Here is a 16,363-nt window from a genome sequence, read left to right as displayed (position 1 = left end):
TAGTTATTGCAATATTATTGCAAAGTTATTGCATTTATAATACATCATTGATATTCACCAGTAGTGGATTTTGTTCTTCAATAAAGTTATGTCTGTTTGCTGCATTGAATTGGTTCTTACTGCATTGATTTCAAGGTATTCCCTCCTGAGGTCCATACGGACCCCACCTGGTAGTTTGTGTATGTAAAATTGGCTGGTAGGATGAAGGTTAAGGTGCAGGAGGAGGCATTATGTTTTCGGGTTGTCCGTCCGTCCGTGCGTGCGTCCGTGCGTCTGTCCGTCCCGAAACCTTGTGAACACGATATCTCAAAGGCTGATGAAAGGAATTTCACCAAACTTTCACCATTTGTGTGCTTTGGGACAAACTTGAACTGATTAGATTTTGAGGTTAAAAGGTCATAGGTCAAGATTACTGTGAGGTCACATGTCCATCCCCAAACCTTGTGAACGCCATATCTCAAAGACTAATGAAAGGAATTTCACCAAACTTTCACCATTTGTGCACTTTGGGACAAAGATGAAATGATTAGATTTTGAGATCAAAAGGTCTAAGGTCAAGGTCACTGTGAGGTCAAATGTCTATCCGAAAACCTTGTGAACACAATATCTCCAAGGCAAATGAAAGGAATTTCACCAAACTTTCACCATTTGTGCATTTGGGGACAAACATTAACTGATTAGATTTTGAGGTTAAAAGGTCACAGGTCAAGATTTCTGTGAGGTCAAATGTCCATCCCCAAATCACAACTTAATAAGGCGTGTAGTCTACCAGTCAGAGGCATCCCCATCGACGCCGTTGGTGTCGAGTTCTATCTAGTTTTTATTTCTTTTTCTTTAGAGCTTGGATGTCAATTTCAGTTGTCATTGCCATGTTTTTATACTTTGGCATTTAATACAATGTTGCTTCAATTTTTTATTTTTAAAGAAAATGAATATGTTCTTAATCCTGAGGATCTGTTGTTATTTTGCGAATTCTTACCTTTATAACTTAATTGTACCTTAAGGTACAAAACACTTCAGTTGTCTACTGGTAGTGTGCATGAGGTAAGGGTTCGGGCTAGAAAACTAATAGTATACCTAGAAGGGTCATTGCAGTATACTTCAAAACTAAAAAGTGAACTAGATGTACATAACCAGTAATGAACAGTATATTTCCAGTATGCTATAAAGTATACTTTTATAAACTAAAAAGTGAACTAGAAGTGTGTAACAAGTAAACCAATAGTATATTTCCAGGATACTACAAAGTATACTTTAGTAAACTAAAAAGTGGACTAGAAGTATAAAACAAATAAACTCATAGTATATTTCCAGTATACTATGAAGTATGCTTTTGTAAACTAAAGCGTGGACTACAAGTATAGAACTAGTAAACTATTAGTATATAAGTTTACTTGTGGTATACTTGCAGTATAAAATAAAAAATACTAGTTGTATACTCAAAGCTTGCTTCTCTTAGACTTAAAGTATACTTTTTATAAACTAAAAGTGGACCAATTTAGTCCCAAGAAGTATTAGATTAGTTTACTTACAAGTATTCTGGAAGTACTTTGATATCAGTATACTTGGTACACAAAAGTACACTTAAGGAAATATACTTTACTTAAGTATACTTAATAAAATTAACTTGAAGTATACTTCTTTTTGATAAGGGTGGTCTTACCAGACAGTCTCCTGTCCCAATACTAACCAGGCCCTTAAGGCATATTGGGTGGCGCCAATCTCCGCTTCTACTGTATAACCCTCAGCCTCTCCTACAGTTAAGGTGACAATGGGGGGCTAGCCCTCTGGTAACTGTGAGAGGTTGACTCCCCACTCGCATCTGTATTGCAGTGTGATGGCAGTAGGTACCATTTTTATGATGGTCTTTGGTATGACCTGACTGCAAGTAGAACTCGTGATCTCCCGGTCAAGAGGCGGAAACGCTAACCACTAGGCTAGCTCGCGATGGAGTATTCCTTTAAAATATATCAAGCATTGTAAGAGTCTTATATCCTGGTTGCAGGTTTACACAGTTATCACTGAAACATCTGACTAGTTCAAACAGGATTGGCATTTTAATTTGGTTGTGATAAACAAAATCTGTGTTTTTAAGAACACGTCATTTCATAGTTCTTCAGTGTGTAATGTCAGGTATGTGGTGTTGCTCATATAGTGGCTTAGATACACATATATAATAGGAACAGCAGCTCTGACCTGAAAGCCTTGTAGTAAGAAAGCAGGAAAAGGATGTTCCTTGTTCCTCATTCCTCGTTCAAAGCTCAAGGGTCAAAATAAAGCATCCCACTTGGCCACTGGAGATGGGAACATTTTCCCACGGCTTACTTCCCAAGCTTCACTTCTTCCTCCAAAAGAGGAACCAACCAGTTAGATTAGAGCTAAAGTCCACAGATGATCAAGGTCAAAAGTCATGATCTTAGTGCTAATGGCTGACGCAGACCAAGTTCCTCAAGGGGACAGAAGTACACTCCCTCGTACACATACGTAAAGTATGAAATATAGTTCTGCCATTTTTCCGTACTTGAGGTCAGATAGCTATCCAATCATACAGCTTCTAACCTCAGTCGCTAGAGTACACTTTCCCTAAGGCCGTGGTCAGGACTTCTAAGTACAACCAAGAACAAATAGCAAACCTCTCTCTGTGGCTGTTTGCTTTGGATGATGAGTTCTCCTATTCTGGCCTGGCTCGTATGTTGTCCTATGACCACAGAAGAAAGAATGCTCTCGGAGATTCTGATCTGCCATCTGAAATCTGTACCGCGCTCAGTGAAGTGAATTAAAGGGCAAAGCTGACCTTTAAACCAGTAGAGATGTTTAAAAAGAAGTTCTTTAAGGGTTCCAATAATGTTTCACCAGTGTGTTATTATCATTTTCAGTGGGTGTAAGAGGACACGTTCAAGGTTTATTTACACACCGTCAGTACTGGTCTGAGTCTGGTGCAAAATATTCAACTGTGTGAAGGGATCGTTTTCAAAGTGGGGGAATATGAATGAAGGGGGTCGTTTTTGAAACCAATGTTTTGCATGTGTTTAGTAGACCCGGGACATCAGCTGGAGGTTGATTATGGAGAGCTTTATCTTTGATGGACAAGAGATTGATTTCCTGACTGATACATTTTTCTACACTAGGGGTGTAATACAACCTGTATCTATATCTTTGTTTCATGCTTCAAATATGTGCAACTGTTTTTTGTTTTAATTCTAAGTTAACCCTGAAGTGGATGTGGCTTTTAAAACAGACATTAAATATGATCCCTACCACTGTAAAACACAGCAAAACATTTAAAAAAAAGAACATCGTGAGAGGTAGAAATGGCAAGACTATCAGTATGGTTTGTGAATACTGTTTCAGACAACCCCATATCCACTTGAGAGATGTGTTTAGTACTGTTTTTAATCCTGCTCACCAGGGTTGGGTTTTTTTTGTACATCCCATCTCATCTCATCTCATTATCTCTAGCCACTTTATCCTGTTCTACAGGGTCGCAGGCAAGCTGGAGCCTATCCCAGCTGACTATGGGCGAGAGGTGGGGTACACCCTGGACAATTCACCAGGTCATCGCAGGGCTGACACAGAGACGAACAACCATTCACACCTACGGTCAATTTAGAGCCACCAATTAGCCTAACCTGCATGTCTTTGGACTGTGGGGGAAACCGGAGCACCCAGAGGAAACCCACGCAAACACGGAGAGAACATGCAAACTCCGCACAGAAAAGCCTTCGCCAGCCGCTGGGCTCGAACCCAGAACCTTCTTGCTGTGAGGTGACAGTGCTAACCATTACACCACCGTGACGTCCCAATTTAGCTGGTTATCTTTCCCAAAATATAAACAAAAGAGTAGCCTAATATAAATCACCACAACATGGACCAGGCAGTTTCTAAGGTCTTTATTTGAGTTTTAAATCTGAGAATTGGTTGTGCCGATATGAAAGTAAAAGCCGCCAAACCTCAAGACTTTTTGTTTTGTTTTTGTTGCCTGCTGGATTCCAGACTTGATTCACACCTCTAATTACCTGTGGAACTTTCTGGCAAGCCAAGAATTCAACAACAAGAGTGTGCCTTTTTTTTGTATCTGTATACATTTAGAGCATATTCTAAGGCCTAGAGGTTAGAGAAGGAGCTTTGGGGCCAAAAGGTCACCAGTTCGATTCCCTGGACCAGCAGGAATAGCAGAAGTGTCCTTGAAGAAGGTACTAAACTCCCAACTGCTCCCCAAGCTGCCCACTGCTGTGGGTATATCAGGGTCTTGTTGTATGTTAGTCTGCATACATGTCAACCTATACGGATTGTCCGGAAATTATACGGATTTTAGCTCATTTCAAGGGCGTACGGGCGTATAAACAAAGTCTTATGGATTTTCAGTATTTTCTGACCTAAATTTATTTTGTGTATCTTATTTGAACATCGTCAGCTGATAGTCGCAAAAACATACAAAAGCTCGATTTATAGACAAAGAACAGCGTGTATGCAGGGGCAGATAACCCAGACTATGTGAACCCGGATGTTTATTCCTCAAGCCTCGTGCAGTATCGCGACTGCGAAACTTCGCTCGTTCCGGTCATGCGCATGATCTGCATTTAAACGTGCCAAACGGTCATTGTTCGAACGAGCGACATTGTTTACACCTGAAAGATTTTGAATAGCGTCTGCTGAGTGAAAGAATGGGAACACCGAGAAAGAAAATGAGATACGGCGGGCGGTATCTTCCTGAATGGAAGGAGACATTTAATGGTGTCATTGTTCAGGCGAAAAATGAGGAGTACGCGCACTGCACAGTTTGTGTGCGAGATATAAAAGTTGCGGCGTCTGGAGTTTACGACGTGAGGGAACACATGAGGTCCAAACTACATCAGCAAAATTTGCACCAGAAACAGAATCAGCCGCAAATGACGATGTTTGCAAAGCCTAAGACCGATGATCAACCAACAAGTGTAATAAGAGCAGAAGTTACGATCTGTAATTTTATTGCTCAGCACAATTTGCTGCTAGCCGTTGCGGACCACCTGACAGAACTGTTGCCGCGAATTTGCATGGACAGTACGATTGCGAAATCTATCAGCTGTAGGCGCACCAAAACAATGCAAATAATCAAAAAGAGCTTGGCCCCTGAAGCTACACTACTGATCATCCAGCACTGCCGGACGTTGGCATTTTCCTTGATGATCGACGAATCCAATGACAAAAAGACGGACAAGCGACTGGCCGTTTTGGTGCGGATCTTCGACATAAACAGAGGGGCGAAGTCAAGAATCATAGACATGCCCATGTGCAATATCGGCACGGGCGAGGCGATTTTCAACATGCTGGACGAAGTTCTCAGGCAAGTTATATTTACTTATTTATTTATTAAGTTTGGTGCGATTCGAAGGCTATAAGGATTTTATGTTGATTTTATGGATTTCTTCCTCTGATACTACAGGTGGACGCCCAAAGGGGTTGACATGTATGAGTCTGGATAAGCGCGCCTACTAAATGGCTGTAAATGCCAGTACTTGTTCACAAATTCCATGCATCCAGCCACCCTTTTCCAGTAGGTTAACACAAAGATGAACAACTATTCACACTCACATTCACACATAAGGGCAAGCTAGAGTAACCAGTTGGCCTAAACCACATGTATTTGGATTGTCGGAGGAAACCGGAACACACAGATGAAACCCATGCAGGCACAAAGAGAACATGCAAACTCTTCACTCAAAGGCCCTAGTCAGCAAAACTCGACTAACATTGTTTACGTCTCAAGCGAGGACAGAACATATATTTCATGGTCGTAACATCAGCCCGTGATTTGCTGATTTTTTTTTAAATCAAGTACCCAAACCAGAACACATGATCGTACACTAACGTTCAAAAGTTTGGGGTCACCCAGACAATTTTGTGTTTTCCATGAAAGGTCACACTTTTATTTACCACCGTAAATTGTAAAATGAATAGAAAATATAGTCAAGACATTTTTCTGGCCATTTTGAGCATTTAATCGACCCCACAAATGTGATGCTCCAGAAACTCAATCTGCTCAAAGGAAGGTCAGTTTTATAGCTTCTCTAAAGAGCCAAACTGTTTTCAGCTGTGCTAACATGATTGTACAAGGGTTTTCTAATCATCCATTAGCCTTCTGAGGCAATGAGCAAACACATTGTACCATTAGAACACTGGAGTGATAGTTGCTGGAAATGGGCCTCTATACACCTATGGAGATATTGCACCAAAAACCAGACATTTGCAGCTAGAATAGTCATTTACCACATTAGCAATGTATAGAGTGGATTTCTGATTAGTTTAAAGTGATCTTCATTGAAAAGAACAGTGCTTTTCTTTCAAAAATAAGGACATTTCAAAGTGACCCCAAACTTTTGAACGGTAGTGTATATGTGTTCGCTTCCCTTAGGTCTACAACTAACCTGCAAAATGTTATTACATTTTCTTAGCTACTGCTTTTTAGTCAATGCATTTTCCAGGCAACTAAAACATGAGACTAGGCTGCACACTGGAGCTGTCACTTGTTCAGTGGACAAGATAATAAGTTATATTTAGTTATATAAGTAGCCATTGATGTCATTTTTATGTACAGTACATACACATGCACTTAGACTTACAACTGCTACCTGTGAACAAAAGTGTCTTCATCATCTCAGCCTTCTGCATTTCAGCCTTGATGACTTTCCCAGAGAACAGAGAAACCCAAACCTATCCTCCACTGACACACGCAGGAAAAAATGCATCACCGGAGGATCCCTGAGCACACGTTCACACACACACACACACACACACACACACACACACACACACACACACACACACACACACACATCCGCATACATTCCTCTCTTGGTATTGCTTTGTAAGCATGGTCATTTTATGTTGCTCTTGGCTGTAGCCGGATGTTTCTGATGTGTTTTGCAGGTTGGAATTATTTTTTTCTCTCCAGGTCCTATTTTTACCTCCTGCAGTATCTCAGACAGTGCAAAATCTGAGTTGTGCTATCCTATATATATATATATATATATATATATATATATATATATATATATATATATATATATATATATATATATATATATGTACAGACGCTTACATTGCTGAAATGCTTTGATACAATCAATACTGCATGGAACAAACTTTGTGTTTCATGGAGATACGTAATGGCATCCTAGGAAGTACTGTATGTATGTACTTTCTGTATTCCAACTAAATTTTACACTCCCTTTTATTTATTTCTTGGTTTTCTCCCATTTTGTCATTTAGTCTTGGCCAATAGAGGCCTTGAACCATCATGTGACCCCATAAGAACAGTAACTACGCCGCCATGACAGGAGGCACGCTTGTAGTGCTTCATTCAACTGAGTTAGTTGTTACTGATCGGTATGGGAAGGTTTTGCTGCATTTTTGGATGTGCAAATCGTTTGGACGAAATAAAGACATCAGATTTTTTAACTTACCAAAAGTAATTCATCATCAGAGGGAAAAAATAGAGACATTTCTAAACGTAGAAGGGAAAAATGGGGGAAAATATTCAGTGGGACTCGGTGTCGAATGGAGAGGTCAAAAACCCTATGGTATGCTCATTTCATTTCCACGACAGTAATAAATTAATAAAAATTTCAGAACTGCAGTGCCCTGGCGACTTGTCCAGGGTGTACCCCACCTTTTGCCCGTAGTCAGCTGGGATAGGCTCCAGCTTGCCTGCGACCCTGTAGAACAGGATAAAGCGGCTACAGATAATGAGATGAGATGAGATGAGATGAGATGAGATGAGATGAGAACTGCAGTGCGGTGCTCATTCTTATTCAGTGAAGTGAGCATGAGCTTCAACACAGCGGTTTGGCAGAGCCTAACCTTCACCGAAACTTAAAGTGCATTTACATTCGAGGATCCTTCGGAGCACGTTGTGCATGCGCTTGGGACCCAGTTGTTATGGGAAACACCTGATGCTGATCTGCGTGCAATCAGCACGTGCATGTAAACCCAGAGGTTTTGTGAAGTATTATCATTATCACTGTCGTGTTTGTTTCTAGCCGTGTTTATGACTCTGCTTTCGGTTTTGTTTGTGTTTTGTTATTGTGAATATCATGCCTGCTAATAAACGCTCTTCCTGCACTTAGACCCGTCTACCGCCGCATACCTGACAGAAGACTTCACAAAGTCTCTGTGAAAACAGAGTCCTTATATGTGCGTGCTGATTGCGCTCAAATCAGCATCAGGTATTTCCCATAACGACTGGGTCCCGAGCATGCGCACAACACGCTCCGAAGGATCCCCGAATGTAAATGCACTTTTTATGTCTTTTTAAGAAGTTTAGGCGATGCCAAGCTGCTGTGCTACTCATGTTCACTTCACTGTATAAGAATGAGTACCTTGCTGCCTTTGTGAAATTATTATTATTATTATTTATTTATTTTATATTCTTACCTGGGCGGCACGGTGGTGTAGTGGTTAGCGCTGTCGCCTCACAGCAAGAAGGTCCTGGGTTCGAGCCCCGGGGCCGGCGAGGGCCTTTCTGTGTGGAGTTTGCATGTTCTCCCCGTGTCCATGTGGGTTTCCTCCGGGTGCTCCAGTTTCCCCCACAGTCCAAAGACATGCAGGTTAGGTTAACTGGTGACTCTAAATTGACCGTAGCTGTGAATGGTTGTCTGTGTCTATGTGTCAGCCCTGTGATGACCTGGCGACTTGTCCAGGGTGTACCCCGCCTTTCGCCCGTAGTCAGCTGGGATAGGCTCCAGCTTGCCTGCGACCCTGTAGAAGGATAAAGCGGCTAATGAGAATGAGAATATCCTTACCTTCATGGAAATGAAGTGAGCATACCAGAGGGTTTTTGACCTCTCCATTCAACACAGAGTCCTGCTGAATGTCCCCCCCCCCCCCATTTTTCCCTTCTACGTTTAGAAATCTCTCTATTTTTCCCCCGATTATGAATTACTTTTGGCAAATTAAAAAATGTGATGTCTTTGTTTTGTTCAGAACGATTTGCACATCCAAAAACGCAGCAAAACCTTCCCATACCGATCAATAACAACTAACTCGGCTGAATGAAGCACTACAAGCGTGCCCCCTGTCATGGTGGCGTACTGTAGTTACCATTGCTATGGGGTCACATGATGGTGCAAAGCCTCTATTCCCACCCACTAGCCAACTGCATTTTTTCCAACCAGCTGCTCATGCAGCGTCACAACGCACACACTCTGAGGAAAGTGCTATCTACACTCTTCCACATACTGTACATGAGCTCACAGACCCACCTGATTGGCTAGTGTTGCTGTGATTGACAGCAGAGAGAGAGTATGCCATCCTTCCCACCCAGAAAGCACAGCCAAATTTGTCCTCATGGACTCCCAGCCACAGCTGGCTGTGGCATCTTTGGGATTCAAACTTGCTGACGATAGGGTGAAGGCTTTTCTGTTGCGCCTGCCTTTTTCTTTGATTGTAGGGTGTGTGTTTGCATCTTATATCCACTGCTCAGTAGAAATGAAGTGATCTCTATGGCACAATGTCACCCATTCTGTCTGTGCTGCTCAGCATTGCATGTGAACATGCACAACAGTGCTAAATGTGCAACATCCTGTTTGGGTGCAGTGCGTGAGAATAAAAGATCTGAAAGTTGGTGTGGTTATGCAGCTTTGAATTGGTGCTTCTCTTTGATAAACAGTTCATATTCCCATATTCTACATTCTCCAATGACACCAAATCACTTTTTCTGCCTCTCCCACATACTTTTGCCAACACTGTGCCCCACCACCGAGGCATTAATATTCATAGATGATACATTAGATTGTTAATAGACTTCTCAACAAAGGAGTATTATACATGTCAGTAGAAGTAGAGATCTTGTTTGAAAATAGTCTTTTGTAACAAGTTTCAAAGCTTGCATGTAGGATATGAGTCATTATGTAAATCATGAAACCATGAGATAAATCAGGGGCTTGCGGTTGTAGTACTAAGCTTTGCACTCAGTGTTTTGTTGAGATAAATACATAAAGAGATTTATTTGCAGCTTTGCTTTTTTTCACTCAACTCACGTCGAGTTTGTGTTATTTCTTACACGAGGTGTAGCGTCCTAATTTGCTAGTCTACAGTAGTTAACGACAACTGAAATAATAATCATCATCATCACTGATTATTCAGACAGCTTTTAAGCTGAATAATATTAATCATACTAAGAGGATAATCATCCTCTGGATGCTTTTAGTTTTGCCATGCTGTTGAAGTTGAAGTGAAGCAGCTGTGAATCGGCTGAACCCGGATTTGCATGCTCGTTTGGTTGCGTAAAACCAAAGGCTATGCGTTACCATTTGCTTTGGCATAATACTAGTGTGACATTTCATAATGTGTAAAGACGCAATGTCAGCTCTGAGGCGTTATTCATATAGTGATGTCGTAATAAAGCTTATTCCTGAATTGCATCTGATATGGTGACATAAACAAAAAGATCCCGAGGGTTTGGTTTACATTTTGTAATCAGGCGTGAGGTAAAACACAGTCTTAACACTAAGTGGATCTCTGGCAAACCTGGAATTTAAACTCACAACCTTCCGGTTACTAATGCAACATATAAGCCTTATCACCTCCTGGTTACTGTGTGTACCGCCGTACAATCAAAATTTGCTGGGAAAAATCCAATTTTTTAGTGGAAATATTATCAATTAACATGTGATCAAGGGTGGCACAGTGGTGTAGTGGTTAGCGCTGTCGCCTCACAGCAAGAAGGTCCGGGTTCGAGCCCCGGGGCCGGCGAGGGCCTTTCTGTGTGGAGTTTGCATGTTCTCCCCGTGTCCGCGTGGGTTTCCTCCGGGTGCTCCGGTTTCCCCCACAGTCCAAAGACATGCAGGTTAGGTTAACTGGTGACTCTAAATTGACCGTAGGTGTGAATGTGAATGGTTGTCTGTGTCTATGTGTCAGCCCTGTGATGACCTGGCGACTTGTCCAGGGTGTACCCCGCCTTTCGCCCGTAGTCAGCTGGGATAGGCTCCAGCTTGCCTGCGACCCTGTAGAACAGGATGAAGCAGCTAGAGATAATGAGATGAGATGAGATGTGATCAAGGGTGGCACGGTGGTGTAGTGGTTAGCGCTGTCGCCTCACAGCGAGAAGGTCCGGGTTCGAGCCCCGTGGCCGGCGAGGGCCTTTCTGTGCGGAGTTTGCATGTTCTCTCCGTGTCCGCGTGGGTTTCCTCCGGGTGCTCCGGTTTCCCCTACCGTCCAAAGACATGCAGGTTAGGTTAACTGGTGACTCTAAATTGACCGTAGGTGTGAATGTGAGTGTGAACGGTTGTCTGTGTCTATGACCAAGTTTACATTAGACCATATCTGTCTCGTTTTCTTCGCGGATGCACTGTCCGTTTACATTAAACCGCCTGGAAACGCCGGGAAACAGGAATCCGCCAGGGTCCACGTATTCAATCCAGATTGTGTCAGCACCGGTGCTGTGTAAACATTGAGAATACGCGGATACGCTGTGCTGAGCTCTAGCTGGCGTCGTCATTGGACAACGTCACTGTGACATCTACCTTCCTGATTCGCTGGCGTTGGTCATGTGATGCGACTGCTGAAAAACGGCGCGGACTTCCGCCTTGTATCACCTTTCATTAAAGAGTATAAAAGTATGAAAATACTGCAAATACTGATGCAAATACTGCCCATTGTGTAGTTATGATTGTCTTTAGGCTTGCCATCCTTCCACTTGCAAGTGGTAAGTGATATGCGCTGGGATCACACACACAGCGGCTCAGTCCCGAATCACAGCTTGTGCACTACACTCGCGCGCTCTGTGAGCTGCGCAAGGCCGGAGTGCGCACCCTCCAGAGGGCACTCGCTGTTCAGGGCGGAGTGATTTGGAGCGCAGGATGCCTGCGGAGCCGAGCGTATCCGTGTATTGGTGTTGCTGTGTGCACGCAAATCATGTATTGGTGTTGCTGTGTGCACGCTAATCGTTTTAAAAACGTTAATCTGATGATCCGCTGATACGGTCTAATGTAAACATGGGCTATGTGTCAGCCCTGTGATGACCTGGCGACTTGTCCAGGGTGTACCCCGCCTTTCGCCCGTAGTCAGCTGGGATAGGCTCCAGCATGCCTGCGACCCTGTAGAACAGGATAAAGCGGCTAGATATAATGAGATGAGATGAGATGTGATCAAGTCCAAGATTTACTTTGAAATGGAAATCTGAGCTCAATTTGGAGCCAAAAGGTTGCCGGTTCGATTCCATGGACTAGAAGGAATGGCTGAAGTGCCCTTGAGCAAGCTATCTAACCCTAAACTGCTCCCCAGGCTGCACTGGGTATGTTGTGCGTCGCTCCGGATAAGAGCGTCTGCTAAATACCTGTAATGTAATGGTTTTACACCACATTACCCACAGTGCCACTGCTGATAATGGTGCTAGTGTCATTTACTTACTACTTAAAGGGAATAATGCAGCGGCGCTTTAGTCTTTTCATCTGTCCAGCTCTCACCTATGCATTTGCACACTTTTCTTGAAAAGATCAGCTTCCAAATGTTTTTCTCTGACACAGAGTAAGATGGTGGCACACACACACACACACACACACACAGTAGCTTAGTGCTCCTGAAGCTCTTTTGACGCAGCTTGTATTAACATCATTGTTACTGCACTATTGTACAAAAGCAATGTCCTCCTGTGACCCCAGTAGCACACAACCACAAATATATCTCAGAAATATTTCACATACAGCACCAACCAACAAATTAGCACCATAATCGCTCAGCACATCACAAATGTTTCAGGATAGTAAATCGACTTCAGGGTGGAGTTTTCCTTTAAGTCACAGCACTTGATATGAGACACATGGGGAAAACCCAGCCATGAATGTTAGGTAGCACACAGGATACACTGATATGTGTAACAATCTTTTTTTCATCAAAATATTTTGGTCCGAATGATTTTGTCCTATGCAGGTGTGATGCATGCCGGGTTTGCACACACCTGCTTTTTTTTTTTTTTTTTAATAACCACATTTTCTGTCAACTAAAATATGCACCGTGTGGTTTTGTAAATTTATTCATATAGTGCAGCTGCCGCATTATAATGGTAATTGTTTCTATGCTCCATTGTGAATGCTGATGGCTTCAGCTGATAGCTGAGTAAAAATTGTCCCTTATCTGTCGACAGGGCTGCAGGACGGCAGCCAATCTGCTCTGATCTGAGAGCAGCAAAAGGAACCTGCGAAAATGAGCGGAAATTCCACTTCCAGCAACACGGAATGCCTTAAAAAGCACATTACGGGAATGTTACGCAAATATATCAAAAACCTAAACATGGTCATGGAATGTGTTTCGACTGAGATACAGTTAAGAAAAAGACCCAGAACATAATCCATTACACGGATGATATTTAAAAACAAAGTGCTGCTCGAGAAGGATGGATGTGGGTGAGGTGTCAGAGATGAACCCTGTAAACTGAGTCCATTATGTTATTCTGTACTGGGTAATGATTTCATCGAGCTGTCTAGCCAGTCTCTGTGATTAGAGAAAGAAGGAAGAAGGAAGTTTGTATTGCATTATGATTGATGTTACATTACTTCAGGTGTGGGGTTTTTTTTTTTCACAGTACAAAACAAAACGCTGAAAATTTTCCACAAAGGTAGAAATGCATAATATACAAATGTGATCATTCAGAAACAAAGACAGCATCAGTCTGATACTCAGTATCGATATCTGGTTGATACCAGAAACAAATATCAAATATCAGAGAAAACATATCAAATATTAGTTCTTTTAACAAAGGAAAAAAACGACAACTGGATTTGGGAAAGTCATTTATTTTTGCAAATGGAAATGTTTACAGACTATAATGAAATGCAACTTGGTTTTTTGGCTTGGATTGATAGGATTTATTATATTTATACTTCATACTTTATTATATTTATTATAGTTACAGTGCAAGTGCATTTTGTGTGACTTAGATTAAAGGGATTAAAGAAAACAATATTGGATAGAGGGCGGCACGGTGGTGTAGTGGTTAGCGCTGTCGCCTCACAGCAAGAAGGTCCGGGTTCGAGCCCCATGGCCGGCGAGTGCCTTTCTGTGCGGAGTTTACATGTTCTCCCCGTGTCCGCGTGGGTTTCCTCCGGGTGCTCCGGTTTCCCCCACAGCCCAAAGACATGCAGGTTAGGTTAACTGGTGACTCTAAATTGAGCGTAGGTGTGAATGTGAGTGTGAATGGTTGTCTGTGTCTATGTGTCAGCCCTGTGATGACCTGGCGACTTGTCCAGGGTGTACCCCGCCTTTCGCCCGTAGTCAGCTGGGATAGGCTCCAGCTTGCCTGCGACCCTGTAGAACAGGATAAAGCAGCTAGAGATAATGAGATGAGATGAGATGAGATGAGATGAGAATATTGGATAGAGGTGGCATGGTGATGCAGTGATCAGCTGCCTCTTTGGGTTGAACTTGCCAGTCAACTGGGACCTTTCTGTGTGGAGTTTACATGTTCTCCTAGTGCTTGTGTGGGTTTCCTCCAGGTGCTCCGGTTTCCTCCAACAGTCCAAAGACATGCACATTTGGTCAACTAGCTACTCTAAATTGCCCGTGAGTGTGAATGGCTGTCTGTCTCTCTGTGTTAGCCCTGTGATAAACTAGTGACCTGTCCAGGGTGAACTCCACTTCTCACCCAAAGTCAGCTGGGATTCGTTTCAGTGCACCCGCCCCTTTGCATTGGACAAACAGTATAGAGAATTAATCAAACAATTAATTAATTAATTAATATTGGGTGTATATCAATATCAGCTGAGTTTCTGGATTGGTATCAGAGAAGAAAAAGTGGTATCGTTTCATCTCTATTAAAAATCTCAGATGGATGTTGGAGGGGTGAGATGATTCCAAGGATCCTGGATTGACAAGAGGACCCTTGGGAACATAAATAATCTAGAACAATGAGGTATCTTATTGGGCGGCATGGTGGTGTAGTGGTTAGTACTGTCGCCTCACAGCAAGAAGGTTCTGGGTTCAAGCCCAGCAGCCGATGGGGGCCTTTCTGTGTGGAGTTTGCATGTTCTCCGCGTGTCTGTGTGGGTTTCCTCCACAGTCCAAAGACATGCAGTTCTTTGCTCGCATGTGTGTGTTCACTGCTTCAGATGGGTTAAATTTGACTGTGTGCTTGAGTGTACATGTGACAAATAAAGGCTTCTTGGCTTGGCTTCTTCTATGAGAGGCCCAGAGTTTTAAAGGAGAACTGAAGTCATTTTTAAACTTGCTTTATTTCTTAATTAACGTGTTATTCAATTACGTTTTCGGTTTTAGCAACCTTATATCGTGACTCGTATTGGCAACGAATTGCAATTAAATATTATACTTATCAGCCTATTCGGTTTTTAGCCATGTTGAATTTAGTTCGTTTGGTCCACGGCAGGCATCGCTTATCCGTGTGATCTTCACGAGCCTTGTGCGAGACTTTGAAACGTGAAGTGTCAGCCAGGTGTCAGTGCCGCCATTTTGAAAACTGTCTTCCAAACGAAATATTGCACAAAAACGAGTTTAAATGACGATGACTGCCTACTTTTTTCAAACTTTCCTGATTGCTATCAAAACAAAAAACTTCCGGCTTGATTACGTCAGCGTTCGAAAGAGGGCGCGCGTGTCTTTTGACAACGTTGGCAGATGTCGGTCGCTTTGATTTCCGCTGTACATTTTACTTCCGTCCTACGATGTCTCGCACAGGTCTCAACGAATCTCGTTTATGGCCATCGCTTTGACATATGGACTGATATATTACAGAGCATATTTCAAACACTCATAACTCGCTCTAGCAGTGACAAAATAGCGATCAAAAATGGATTCCTATATTTAATAAAATGAGATAAATAGAATTTTGGGCGGCACGGTGGTGTAGTGGTTAGCGCTGTCGCCTCACAGCAAGAAGGTCCTGGGTTCGAGCCCCGGGGTCGGCGAGGGCCTTTCTGTGCGGAGTTTGCATGTTCTCCCCGTGTCCGCGTGGGTTTCCTCCGGGTGCTCCGGTTTCCCCCACAGTCCAAAGACATGCAGGTTAGGTTAACTGGTGACTCTAAATTGAGCGTAGGTGTGAATGTGAGTGTGAATGGTTGTCTGTGTCTATGTGGCAGCCCTGTGATGACCTGGCGACTTGTCCAGGGTGTACCCCGCCTTTCGCCCGTAGTCAGCTGAGATAGGCTCCAGCTTGCCTGCGACCCTGTAGAAGGATAAAGTGGCTAGAGATAATGAGATGAGATGAGATAGAATTTTGATAATAAAAAAATTTGCCTTCAGTTCTCCTTTAACCTGTAAGTAGGGTCAAAATTCTTATTGGTGCCCCTGGAAAAACTGATCATATGCATGAAAAATGAGTGTGCGATTAGTTCTTGTCACATATTTACTCACGTGAAACCCTATCTTTTAATAGTTT

Source organism: Neoarius graeffei, chromosome 20 (genome assembly GCF_027579695.1).
Source record: "Neoarius graeffei isolate fNeoGra1 chromosome 20, fNeoGra1.pri, whole genome shotgun sequence".
NCBI lineage: Eukaryota > Metazoa > Chordata > Actinopteri > Siluriformes > Ariidae > Neoarius > Neoarius graeffei.
Note: the sequence above shows the minus strand (reverse complement) of the source record.